The sequence below is a fragment of the Berghia stephanieae genome, chromosome 2 (genome assembly GCF_034508935.2).
Source record: "Berghia stephanieae isolate SIO BIC M18660-M18661 chromosome 2, UCSD_Bste_1.3, whole genome shotgun sequence".
NCBI classification, from domain to species: Eukaryota; Metazoa; Mollusca; class Gastropoda; order Nudibranchia; family Aeolidiidae; genus Berghia; species Berghia stephanieae.
Window position 1 is genome coordinate 91,858,818 of NC_088361.1, and position 14,262 is coordinate 91,873,079.

The following is a 14,262-nucleotide window of genomic DNA, read 5'->3' on the forward strand; positions in this document are numbered from 1 at the left end:
AAGAACAATACAAAACAAAATTAAAATAATAAAACAGGAATCGAACAGCAGGCATCCTGATTAACCAAATGTTTTCACTTTCATAATTTCAAATAAAAAATGTTCTCTCTCTACCTATCTATCTATCTATCTATCTATCTCTTTCTCTCTTTCTCTCTCTCTCTCTCTCTCTCTCTCTCTCTCTCTCTCTCTCTCTCTCTCTCTCTCTCACTCTCTCTCTCGCTCTCTCTCTCTCTCTCTCTCTCTCTATCTATCTATCTCTCTCTCTCTCTCTCTTTCTATCTATCTATCTATCTATCTATCTATCTATCTATCTATCTATCTATATCTATCTATCCATCTATCTATATAAATAACTCCCTTATCCACTCTTCTTACTTCTTCTAGATCACATTATATAAAAGAATAGTATTATTTAAGTGCAATAGTTTATTTATTTACAAATGTTTTACAGAGATGCTTTAATTAACTTAATAAAGTTTTCAGCATACTGATCACAATATGCTGTAGTCATAGAAAAGTGATCTTGATGTGGATTTGATCACAAATGCTTTTAACTGTTATGGTGAAAACTTGACACATGTAATAAAAAAGACTTTTCGAGAATGAATGTAACTAGGTTTTACTTATATTTTGGACAAGATGGGAGATTCCTGTTGACATCAGGCTGTTATTTTTGATGGATGATCTAGGCGACGGCATCTCCCAATGCCACACGATAGGGCGAAATTTATTTATTTACTTATTTATCTAATTATGTATTTATTTACTCATTTATATATATATATAAATATATATATATATATATATATATATATATATATATATATATATATATATATATATATATATATATATATATATATATATATATATATGTGCTGTTGTTTTTTGGGGGTTTTGTTTTTTTTTATTAAAAGAAATATAATTCCGAATGTTAAATATATTACTGCCTCATATCCATACTTATAATTCATTTACAATCAGCTGTTGTAATGGGGTGATTCTATCATGATGGCAAAACTGATGGATCTTTTTAACTTGAAAAGAAAAAAAAGTATTAATCAAAGCAAAACAAACAGAAAGCCATTTTTATTTCCCCATATTTTATGTCAGTCTTAAAAAAAAATAAAGACTCATAAAGGGACAGAATTCGTGTATTTGTAAAAGTGCATCTGATGCCATCAGGACAAAATTTTCAACTTACAGGAATGAAATTAGTTCCATTATATACATATTTATTAATCCTTACTATGTACACACACTTATTATATCAAGTGATATTATATTATAATATATGATATTATATATTTTATATATGTATGATATATATATATTATAAAAGTATACACTTATCACATGCCTGTAAAATTATGATCATTCGGTCCTGTGTTGTCCCAGTGGCATATAACGTGGTTGTCTTTGTTAGTTGTTTGCACAACATTTTACATCATAAATTGATGTGTTCCATTTTTGAAGAAAATAGTTGGTATATTATATTTGGAAAATGAAGAAGGATAAGGTCTTTCTTAGGGATGGGGCTATTTATTAAGCATGATCCTTTTATTTTGTCAGTTTTTGTCTTTGTTTTGTTTTCACTGGTTTTAAAGAAGTCAGATTTACAAAATATTTGCTCAGAGAACGAACACATATGCATAAAGATGCTTGTAGTTTACATACCACCATGGTTTCCCCTATGTATATGCATTTTAGTAAACTCAATTTTGCCGTTTACTGACCACCCATTGCGGGTAAGAGGTCTTCTGCTGTATCTTCTATCCCCCTATATGTTTTCCCAGTTTGCTTTTGATATTTGTCTTTAAATGGGATTACTTGGTTTTGTCCCGGCCCTTGCAGGAGTCCTTGGCCGCGAGGGAAATGGTCAAATGTAGGGTTACAGTTTTGGGAGATCATATTTTTTTCCTTGTACATCTCTCTGTTATGTACTGTTACATATTTTGTTTTGAATATACTAGGATGGAATGAAAAGTCTTGAAGCCTAGTGAATATTTCCGATTATATTGAGCTCACCAGTATAAACTATACATCAAAACTTGCGTGATTTATTCTTCTATTTGGTCACAAAATTTAGTTTAGATGCTATTTTTTTATTTTGATTTATCTTATTTGAAAGAACCCCTACTCCAATATGCCAGTCAGAGAAATCACAACAAAATTTAATGCGAAACACAGAGTGTTGTGATTGAATTCCTTACTGCAGATAGATGTGCACACGTAAACATTCATAATCTACTGAAACATGTTTATGGAATCATGTGATGAATTCGAACAGTTCAAATGGTGGGTTAAGTGCATTACTGGTACTGATGCTGTCTCCATCCACCATTAATGAGCAGACTCGCAGTGGCCGTCCACAAACTGCATTTTTTTTTTTTAATGCCTTTTTCGCCTCGACATCATAAGATATCGTCGCCTAGGCATTCCACGAAGGAATATAGATAACTCATCAAACAAGATTTCTGATGTCAACAGGAATCACCCATGTCATTGTGAGCAAATTAGGGGTTAATAATAATATCCAAATATGCCAACACTCAGGCAAACATTGGCATCCTCGACTTTTCCAAAGCATTTGATACTGTGCCCCACCAAAAACTCCTGCAGAAACTAGAAAATTACGGAATTCGTGGCTCTCTACACACATGCTTGGTAATTTCCTCACAAAACGTACCATGAAAGTAGTCCTAGACAGCACGTCATCAGATGAATGTCCAGTCATATCAGGAGTACCACAGGGAATGGTGCTAGGACCCATACTATTTCTTTGTTTCATCAATGACTCACCTCTATCAGTAAAATCTCAGATTAGGTTATTCACCGATGACTGCCTAATATACCGACCAATAAAATCTACAAACGATCAGAAATTGCTACAAGAGGACTTGAATAGTCTCGAACAGTGGGCTAATGATTGGGGAATGAAATTTAACGATCAGAAATTGCTACAAGAGGACTTGAATAGTCTCGAACAGTGGGCTAATGATTGGGGAATGAAATTTAACGCAAACAAATGCTACATCCTCAGCATAGCTAAAAAGTACAATGAGACCTACAAGTTAAACAACACCGTCCTGAAACAAGTCAACGATAACCCATACCTTGGCATCACATTCTCAAAGGACTTGAAATGGGGGAAACACATTAACAAAATAACCCAAAAGGCAAGCTCCACCCTCGCCTTTCTCCGCCGAAATCTTAGCCCGCCACAACATCATGCAAAAAAAACGCATACCTCGCACTTGTGAGATCACAATTGTAATACGGAGCAGTTGCTTGGGACACCTACCTGAAAGAGGATATTCAAAAACTTGAGAGAGTCCAGAGACAAGGCGCCCGGTTCATAACTGGGAACTATAAGAACAGAACCCCAGGATGCATGACAAACATGTTAGAAGAAAGAAACCTCATCAGCCTCCAACAACGAAGAAAAGAAACCCGTCTGTCATTCATGTTCAAGATTATAACAGATCAAATACCATCAATAAAGGCAGACTCCTTTTTCACACCACGACCAAACTAAAGAAAAATCCGAGAACTCACTTTTGCCAACCACATAACCGAAAACTCCATTGAGAGATACACCACAAACAATTCGAACTGCTTCAAAATCCCACAGACAAGAACACAAAACTACAGAAATTCTTTCTTCATTAGAATTATCTCGGAGTGGAATGGGCTGGATGAACTGGTCTTCATGGCACCACACCTAAATGATTTCAAGGCCCGACTGACATGGGCCCGCGCCCAATGAGGATGCCGCTGAAATACAACCAGACCATTGGTTTCTTCAGCGCCAACCATACAGATACAGATACAGAATAATCTTGCTCAAGAAAAAAAAATGAAAGTGCCTGAAGCAGGGCTCGAACCCGGGTCCTTCTGGGTCACAGAAACCACTCGGCCACTTCGCCCCCCACAAACTGCATTGATCGAAATAAATCAAGAACAAATTGACAAACGTAACCAAGCCAACAATTGGATAACACAATCAGACATTTTTCAAAGGCTTGGAACTTCATAGGGAAGAGTTGGATATATTGTTTGAGAATCATAGGTTACAGAAAGGTATGTGTCTGTTGGATACCAAGAATCCTCACACAAACGCATGATCATCACATTAAAAGAGGAAGTTTTCTTGAAGTCAAAGAACACCCCTCTTACAGTTCCAATTTAGATTCATGTTACTTTTTCCTTATTTTAAGATTTAAATTTAAGAGACACATCTAGGGAGTAAATTTTTGCAGTGATGCAAGATGCAGGGGAAGGTGACTAAGTAGGGTCAAAGTTTGCCAAATGAATTTTTCTTCAACACGATGCAATAACTAGTGTGTCAGCAGCTCTGTGTGGATGGAAACGGGGTCTATGCTAAATTTAAAATGATAAACACAAATGAGATAAACTAAGCTGTGTTTTGATGCTTGTCAATTTCGTGTCTATGATACTTTTGAAAATACAAGAGCGGCGCCAAGATTTTTCAGGTTACCTTTGCATAATGGTATGTAAACATTTTAGTGGGATCCTGTGCTTGTGTCCAGATGAGACTTTTAGGTGATCTCAAACTAAGCACACTGATGGTGTGTTCCTGAAATTTTCATCTGTTTCCTATTTGAACCATTCTCCTTTTGTCTTACTTTTTCTCGTGTGCTTTCAATTGTAAATCTAGAATTTTTTCTACTATCCCATTTTCTTCCTATTTACTGGCGCTGAAATCGCCTAAATGTGTCGCAAGTGCTTAAAAACAAAATAAAATTAAAAATTTTTGGTTGAAATGTTAAACGTTTTTTTTTTAATGTATTGTTTTTTTTTACTATTGGAAATAATCCCAATATTTATGCATATTTTTTTTTCCATCGTAATAGTCTGGAATTCTGTATACTTGTTTAATCAATTCATGCATCCATATCCTTTGAATGTACTTTCTTGTTTTCTTTCTGGTTGTAAGCATATGATGTTATCAAATTTGAGACAATGTGTACTTAAAAAGATTTATGTTAAATTATCAAAGAGGTAGCGAAATTAAATAACTTCTTCAATACAGTTCTATAATTACTTTCTATAACATTTTTTTTTACAATATTTACCATTCTTGGTAACATTAAGTGGAATCAGATATTTTAAACCGTGGATTTATCATTTTAATATTGGAAGAAAAACAAGATTATGGTTATGGTATAAATTGAAAGTTTACTGAGCATTGTCATTCAAAAGCAGGCTAAAAAGATCTTCGTTTAGAAAACATTTCTTAGTTTGGTTTTTGATGTAGATTTATGACATTTGCATTATACTTCTTAACCTAATGTTGTCGTTATTATTATTATTATTATTATTATTATTATTATTATTATTATTATTATTATTATTATTATTATTATTATTATTGGCCAGTATGAAAACATTCTCCAACAGGGAATATTTGATATCCACTCTGTAATATTGTTCTCATCAAAATATCTTTTGATTTGTGCTATTTGTAATATAATTGAGTGGTTGGAATTCCTATGAGCGTGTTGGTTATTCATAGGCCAGTCTTTCTATTTCGCGTATCCCTCTTTATTCTATACATTTGTCCTTTTTATGTGGGTTTGTGTTCTTCTTGAATGGGACTATTTATTGTCGCCTGGGTTATGCTTGGAGTTTTGCTGAGATGAAGCAGTATGGGACGTTTAGATAGTTTCAGACTGCTACATTTTACTATAAGATTTACTTCTGATATCTGTTTAGCTCACTCAACCTTAGCCCCTTACCCCTGTGTTGTCCACTTTCCTAGAGATTTTCGGTACTTTTCTAAAATTGAACAAAAAATATATATTTTTAGTTACTCAATCTCAAAAATTGGCATGTACATAGTTTTATATGACAATTACTATCATGTACAAAATAAAGACAGTAGCATGAATAGTGATGCGCATTGTATTCTGTACAGAAAAATGAAAACATTGGTGGTGAAAAAGTAACCACAGCCAAATCCACTTTGTCATTATAAAATTCCTAATGTGACATGCTTTTTAAAATAAGATTTCACTCAGTATTCTCAGGACCAAACAATGGAAGTATATTTTTCTTAATAAAGAAAAATGATTCAACTTCCTTTAGAACTATAGTATGTCTATTTATAATAACCAATTGCCAGATTAATTAAATGGAAAAGTCCATACCAATGATATATCAGTGTCATGTTAGCATTGAACAGAGGTTTGTATTACCATGATAGTTGGTATTAGGGTTGAGTGAGTTACACATTCCCTTTTTTTAGTGCCTGGTAGCTTAATTTAAATGTTTTAACTACTCTATTATATTCCTGAAATGACCTAAAAGTGTCGTAAGTGCTGTAGGATCCATAAAAACAAACAACATAATACTTTTATTAACTTATCTTTTAAGAAAATGATTTCTTATATGCCTTTTATTTTGTGTTCTGACATATGACGTGTTTTATTCACAAAGTCATTTATATTCATATATATTAAGTATTAGTTCTCCTTGTCAAAATGGATATATCTATTTTAATGACACATTACGACATTATATACGAATTTGTAGTTTATTTATTTATTTATTCATTCATTTATTTATTTATGTATTCATTTATTTATTCATCAATATGATAACTAAATTAATGATTCTATACTTATGCTCTGGGTGGGGATCCTGACCTCCCATAGTGGGCAGGGAGGTACATGCTGTGTCTTCTATCCCCCCATACCCGTTTTCCAATTGTTTCCTGTCATTGTCTTGGAATGAGATTACTTAGTTTTTCCTGATCCTTGCCGGAGTTCCTTAGCTGGGAGGGAAACAGTCGAATGTATGTTATAGTTTTGGGAGATGATATTTTTTTCCTTGTAAATCATCTCTCTCTCTCTCTTATGCATTGTATTATGTTTAGTTTACATATTATATTATATGATTGGTAAACATTTGAGTGTATTCCTCTAAGTTAGGACCTATGCTTGTGTCTGGATGAGACTTTTAGGTAATCTCAAACTAAGTACTTTGATAGTGTGCTCTTGAAATCTACATCTGTTTCCTAATTGAACCATTTCCCCTTTGTCTTACATTTTCTTGGGTGCTTTAATTGTAATTCTAGAACTTTTTACTATCCCATTTTCTTCCTTTTTACTGGCGCTGATATGACCTTAATGTGTTGCCATCGCCGTAAAACCCTTAAAAACAAAACAAAGCATACTTATGCTCAACTTTTATTTAAATTATAGATTTTGTATTGATCACTGATCGGTATAATGATAGTGAAACTTTTACGTTTAATGTGGATACGAAAGATGAAGAAACACTATTTTGCTTTCCATAGTGTTTTAAGGGACACTTCAAATTGCCTGTCTAGGTGGGGATCCTGACCTCCCATAGTGGGCAGGGAGGTACATACTGTGTCTTCTATCCCCTTATATCTATTTTCCAACAAGCTTTCTGTCTTTGTCTTGGAATGAGATTACTTGGCCCTGTTCGGAGTCCTGGCTGACTGGCTGGGAGGGAAACAGTCGAATGCAGCATAGTTATTGTTTTGGGAGATGATATTTTTTTCATTGTAAATCATCCCTCTGTTATGTATCATTATATTTATTTTTAATGTATAATGTAAGCATTTGAGTGTTTTCCTCTTTGTTGGATTTTGTGCTTGTGTCCGGATGAGACTTATAGGTGCGGGTGGTTGTATGGGAGCATCACCCTTGAATCATATACCTATGATGTTTGCATGGGTGTACGATCCGATAGTGATGTCGTTTCTTCTTCTCTTTACTAGCCTATCCTGCTTCTTTGGTTTGTGATTGTATTTTTGACAGGGGATATTTTTTTTTCTGTAAATCTTCTGTCTGTTTGTTCTTGGTTATTTATAATTTAGCTTATGATATCATTAGGTTATGATTTTGATTTACATTTGTACTATTTTTGTTAGATTGCTTGTTTTTTTTTTTGTTTCAGCGGTCTCTCATATAACCTCAATTGTGTTGGAAGAGACCTAAAGCAACAAACAAACAAACAAAAAAAAGACTTATAGGTGATCTCAAACTAAGTACATTGGTGGTATGCTCTTGGATTCTACATCTGATCCCTATTTGTTCCTAGTTCCCCTTTTGTCTTACTTTTTCTTGGGTGCTTTAATTGTAATTCCAGAACTTTTTACTATCCCATTTTCTTCCTTTTTACTGGCGCTGATATAACCTAAATGTGTTGCAAGCGCTGTAAAACCCTTAAAAACAAAAACAAAACCAAATTGCCTAACAAGAAAAGAAGGAAGCGCATTTTGTCATTGAGAACAGTATTGGAAGATAATTAGCAGCATATTCGTAAAAAAATTGCTGCTGTGCAATTAATTGGTTGTATGTGGTGGTGAGGAAGTTAACTTGTTTTGTTTTTTTAATGGTGTCATACTCTTCCTCCACGCTCTCTACAGGACTCGCTGGATTCTAGCACACTCTCGGGAGAAGCCAAAAAGCATGCTAGTATGCCAAAATCCAATGCTCATGGGAAGTAACGACTTATAGATAAAATTCAGTCACCTAGCTCCAGAGTGCAATATTGCAGAGTGTTCTGGAATCCAATGAGTTCTGTAATATGTATTTACTTTGGTAGTTCTGGCTTTGGTATTGAGATGTACATTTTGTTCTCTCTTGTAATAGATTGTTCAGCTGTCTTAGCTGTTCCTTTCCTTAAGTTTTTTTTTTTACCTACATATATAGCCACCTCGCCTCTGGCAATAAAAGTACAAATTTGCTGTTACAAATATTTGCATAGTTTATATGCTAAGACAACATCACACCCTTTGTAACTCTCTTTACTGTGTTATAATAGTTTTGCTCGGATTTTATTTTTTGTTTTACTCTTCTTTGCCGAAGCTGAAACAAGAAGACATCGAACAGCATCACTCATCAGCTTAATACAAACAGGAAACCTTTTCCATAATTTGAGCATAGCATTTTAAAAGCACGAGTAAATATGACAAATTCTCCTATAGTGGGCAGGGGGGTACATACTGTGTCTTCTATCCCCCTGTATCTGTTTTCCAACATGCTTTCTGTCTTTTTCTTGGAATGAGATTACTTGTTTTTGTCCTGCCCTGGCCAGATACCCTGGCTGGGAGGGAAACAGTCAAATGTATAGTTAGTTTTGGGAGATGATATTTTTTCCCTTGTAAATCATCTCTTTGTTATGCACTGTATTATGTTTTGTTTATGTGTTACATTAGTAAACATTTCAGTGTTTTCCTCTTAGTAGGTAGGGACCTGTGCTTGTGTCTGGATGAGACTTTTATGTGATCTCAAACGTAAGTACACTGATAGTGTTCTCTTGGAATCTACACCTGCTCCCTATTTTAACAATTTCCTCTTTGTCTGCCTTATTCTTGGATGCTATAATTGTAATTCTAGAACTTTCTATTATCCCATTTTCTTCCTTTTTACTGGCGCTGATATGACCTTAATGTGTTGCAAGCGCCGTAAATCCCTTAAAAACAAACAAACAAACAAAATATGACAAATTAATGAGAATACTGCAAATGTGATATTTCTTACTGCTTGGCTTGTGTCTTATTTGATGTCATTTGGTTGTTACGATTAATCCTTTGTCGAAAGATGTAATTTAGATTCCAGCACGTATTTCATGGTATGGTGATTTACCTCTCGATAATTTATCAATAGTCATCAACGATCTTCAAGTGTTCATCATGTTTTGATTATTATTGTTTTATTTGGATTTTATGGTGTGGACCCAAACTGAGCAACAATATTATTACAAGGTATCCAAAAAGTCTGGGTACATGGTTATTGTACAAATCCATTTTTAAAAACCCAATCTTATTCAATTTGGCTGGGTTGGGATCCTGACCTCCCATAGTGGGCAGGGGGGTACATACTGTGTCTTCTATCCCCTTATATCTGTTTTCCAACTTGCTTTCTGTCTTTGTCTTGGAATGAGATTACTTGGTTTTGTCCTGGCCCTGGCCGGAGTCCTAGATGGGAGGGAAACAGTCAAATGCATAGTTATTGTTTTGGGAGATGATATTTTTTTCCTTGTAAATCAACTCTCTGTAATGTATTGTTGTTATTTTAATGTATAATGTAGGCATTTGAGTGTATTCCTCTTTGTTGGATTTTGTGCTTGTGTCTGGATGAGACTTATAGGTGATCTCAAACTAGGTGCATTGGTGGTATGCTCTTGGAATCTACATCTGATCCCTATTTGTTCCCAGTTCCCCTGTCTTACTTTTTCTTGTGCTTTAATTGTAATTCTAGAACTTTTTACTGTCCCATTTTCTTCCTTTTTACTGGCGCTGATATAACCTAAATGTGTTGCAAGCGCCGTAAAACCCTTAAAACAAAAAAAAATATTCAATTTGGGATGAAAATGAATATATTTTAACAACACGTGACCTCTTCTTCAGTGAAGAAAAGTATCTTTCAGCCAAATCTCCACAATCTATAGCATAAACGAATAATAAAAGTACAGTAGATAGTGAAGTACAACATGTACCCAGACTTTGTGGACACCCTGTAGTTTAACCAGTGTCTTATAATATTTTTCTTTTATATGTTTTGGGCAGCATGATATTTCTTTAAAGAAACATAAAATGAAACTTGCCTTCTAACAAACAAACATATATACTCGGTGGATTCTAGGACAGCTCTCGTGAGAAGCCAAAAAGCATGCTAGAATCTGTGCCCTGACCTCCCATAGTGGACAGGGAGGTACTTACTTACTATTCCCCTATATCTGTTTTCCAACTTGCTTTCTATTTTTGTCTTGGAATGAGATACTTGGTTTTTTCCTGGCCCTGGCCAGATACCCTGGCTGGGAGGGAAACAGTCAAATGTATAGTTAGTTTTGGGAGATGATATTTTTTCCCTTGTAAATCATCTCTCTGTTATGCACTGTATTACGTTTTGTTTACATATTATTTATGATTTGTAAACATTTTAGTGTATTCCTCGTAGTGGGGACCTGTGCTTGTGTCTGGATGAGACTTTTAGGTGATCTCAAATTAAGTACTTTGATAGTGTGCTCTTGGAATCTACATCTGTTTCCTATTTGAACCAATTCCCCTTTTTTCGGTGCTTTAATTGTAATTCAAGAACTTTTTACTATCCCATTTTCTTCCTTTTTACTGGCGCTGATATGACCTACATGTGTTGCAAGCGCCGTAAAACCCTTAAAACCAACAAACAGAATCTGTGCCGAAATCCAATGTTCAGAGGAAGTAATGACTTATATAGATAAAATTCAAATCACCCAGCTTCAGCGTGCCTTATTGCTCCCATAGTGGGCAGGGGGTGGGGGGGGGGGTACATACTGTGTCTTCTATCCCCTTATATCTGTTTTCCAACATGCTTTCTGTCTTTGTCTTGGAATGAGTTTACTTAGTTTTGTCCTGGCCCTGGCCGGGGTCCTGTCTGGGGGAAACAGTCAAATGCATAGTTATTGTTTTGGGAGATGATATCTTTTTCAATGTAAATCATCTCTCTATTATGTATTATTATATTTGTTATTTTGAATGTATAATGTAAGCATTTGAGTGTATTCCTCTTTGTTGGATTTTGTGCTTGTGTCCGGATGAGACTTATAGGTGATCTCAAACTAAGTACATTGGTGGTATGCTCTTGGAATCTACATCTGATCCCTATTTGTTCCCAGTTTCCCTTTGTCTTACTTTCTTTTGGGTTCTTTAATTGTAATTCTAGAACTTTTTACTATCCCATTTTCTTCCTTTTTACTGGCGCTGATATAACCTAAATGTGTTTCAAGCGCCGTAAATCGCTTAAAAACAAAAAACAAAAACGTGCTGAATTGCAGAGCATGCTGGAATCCAACGAGTACTATATTAAGTTCTGTACACATTAGTTTGTGGACAACATTATTCAACTCCGTTGTTAGTCAAAGATATTGGTAGTGTACTTTGAGAGTTGTTCAATTTCATACATTATTCTCAGGGATAAACTAATTTTCTTATATAATTTGTGATTATATCTTAATTTATAAATTATTGTTTGGTTTTCATGGACTTTTAAAAAATCTCTATGTGATACATATCAGTTTTATTTCCTATTTTAATTTTTTTTTAAAGATATTATTGCTTTTATGTTGCACTTATTCGCGGTGTGTACCATTAAGTGCTCTTAGTGCTTACAAAAGTCAAGCGATGTAAAGCATAGTCAATGGCTGGATGGTTGGAAATGATTGTGGACAATTATGCTCCCATCATTGTGCCCTTGGGTAAGGCATTAAAACACATCACCCCACATGACTCAGATGTGAATGAGTACCTGGCTTTAGACAATGACGGATATTGTAAGAGCGGTTTTACAAAAAGGATGCCCAACAGGGGCAACTGGTCCTGTATGAAATGGAAATATTGTTCTATGTGGCCTGCTGGGAGGGGGGGGGGGGGGGGGGGGTAAATGAAAGTGAAATGCATTGAGCATGGTATATCCGTGGAAAAGCGCTACATGAATGTCAATGTTTATATTATTATTTACATTTTATGAATAAAAGTCAAAGGAAAAAACGAGAGTTTATAAAACCTGCCAGGATTTATTTAACTTAATACCCTGAAAAAGACAGGAATATCCCAGGGGGTAAATCTAGAGTTGACAGATCAGCTCTTTACCACGGTGAAAACACTTTTTTAAAACTTTCATTGTGCCATTTGAACCAAAATATTTCTTTTGGTGCTTCGCCTGGTGTTGATTTTTTTTTTTAAAACAACGTATTATATAAAGATGCTCCCCAAAACACAACTTAACCCCGGGGTCAAGTCTGTATACAATTTTCATTTTTCAGAAATTGCAAGATTTCTCCTAAATTTTGAAATGATTTATATATGAAGCAAGGACACCTATACAGGTGTCTTTGATATGAAGGGGAAAACAAATAGCCTCTTTCAAAATATCACAGTGGAAATTTTCTGAGACATCTGTTAGAAAATTGGTTCTTTGCTTTTCAGAGGGATCGTCTTTTTAAGAGACTAATTTCTAGAAGGATTGTAAATTGTTATTTCAAATTCATTTTTTTTTCTTCACTTTATGGTTCAGGTTCGGGTTCAAAGGTTAATTTTCGGCAATTGCCGATAGAATTAACGAATTAACTCAGATTTTCCAATTAGGAAATGAAAATAGAAATCATCGTCATATATACAAATATAATTTAAACACATCTTAATGGTACTTTTTTCTTATTCAATAATTTCAGGTACTGGTTTTTATTTTGAATTTACACTATGTTAAAAAATATTTTTGTTTTTGTTTTTAAATATTAATTCTTGCCTTTTTGCTGCACTTTTTAAAATTGAAATTTTATATTGCTTGTTTTAAATTCCAGCTTACTTAAGTATGATTGTTGTTTTTGTTGTTACTGTTTTCATTGTTGTTATGGCAACGCTAATGATGATATTGGAATAAATATTATATTATATTTTTTTTAAAGATTTCATTTTTTTTATCCCAATGAGAAATGTTTTAAATGTCATTCTCGAAAAAAGAACGACCAGACTTCAGTCAAATTTCAGCACCCCAAAATGTGCAATTGGATTCAATAGTCTGAAGTCACGTCGCTCAGCAACGGCGGCCATCATAGTTATATACAAAGAAAATCTGTACTTTTTATTCTTCATGCCGGCTAGAGTTTTTCATATGTCTTGTGATCAGAACATGATCAGATTTATGGGGGTTTTTTTTCCTCTGGATACGCTTTTATGCTCGTCAGAGAAAAATTTCATAAGGGCGTCCGCCATTGTTCCGATCGTTTAGAGCCAGTTACTAAGTTACCATGCGTCGTTATGAGGGAAGTGACGTTATGACGATTGAAGCGTATTAAGGCTAAGTTTCTTGGGGTTCTTTTACTTTTAAAACATTTTTTGGTGGTCTTTTATTTGGAGGGGGGGGTTGATTTGTTTGGGGTTTGTTTTTTTCTTTTAATGTTTGTTTGTTCTTTTTTTTAAGTTAAAGAGCCAGCATGCAGCATCGAATTACACAGGATAAGAAAGAAAAAGGGTGGTGGGTGGGGGTGACATTGTCCCTCTCAGGGCTGGTGTATTCCTTGCCAGTCCACAACTTTGTTATCAATTCTATCCTCCAACTCCAATATTATGATTTGATCTTTCCATATATATATATATATATATATATATAATATATATATATATATATATATATATATATATATATATATATATATATATATATATATATATATATATATATATATATACAACGGCTATGTGGTCTTATGGTATGACAC

General features: G+C 34.3%; 1 long non-coding RNA gene across 1 annotated transcript; it reads left to right on the forward strand.

Annotated features, from left to right (window-relative positions):
• The first annotated feature begins 902 nt into the window (after window positions 1-902).
• LOC144965844 (uncharacterized) lies at window positions 903-13,442 on the forward strand. Its single transcript, XR_013644112.1, has 2 exons — window positions 903-7,674; window positions 8,033-13,442. It is a non-coding gene; the product is annotated as an uncharacterized LOC144965844 (long non-coding RNA).
• Window positions 13,443-14,262: the final 820 nt, after the last annotated feature.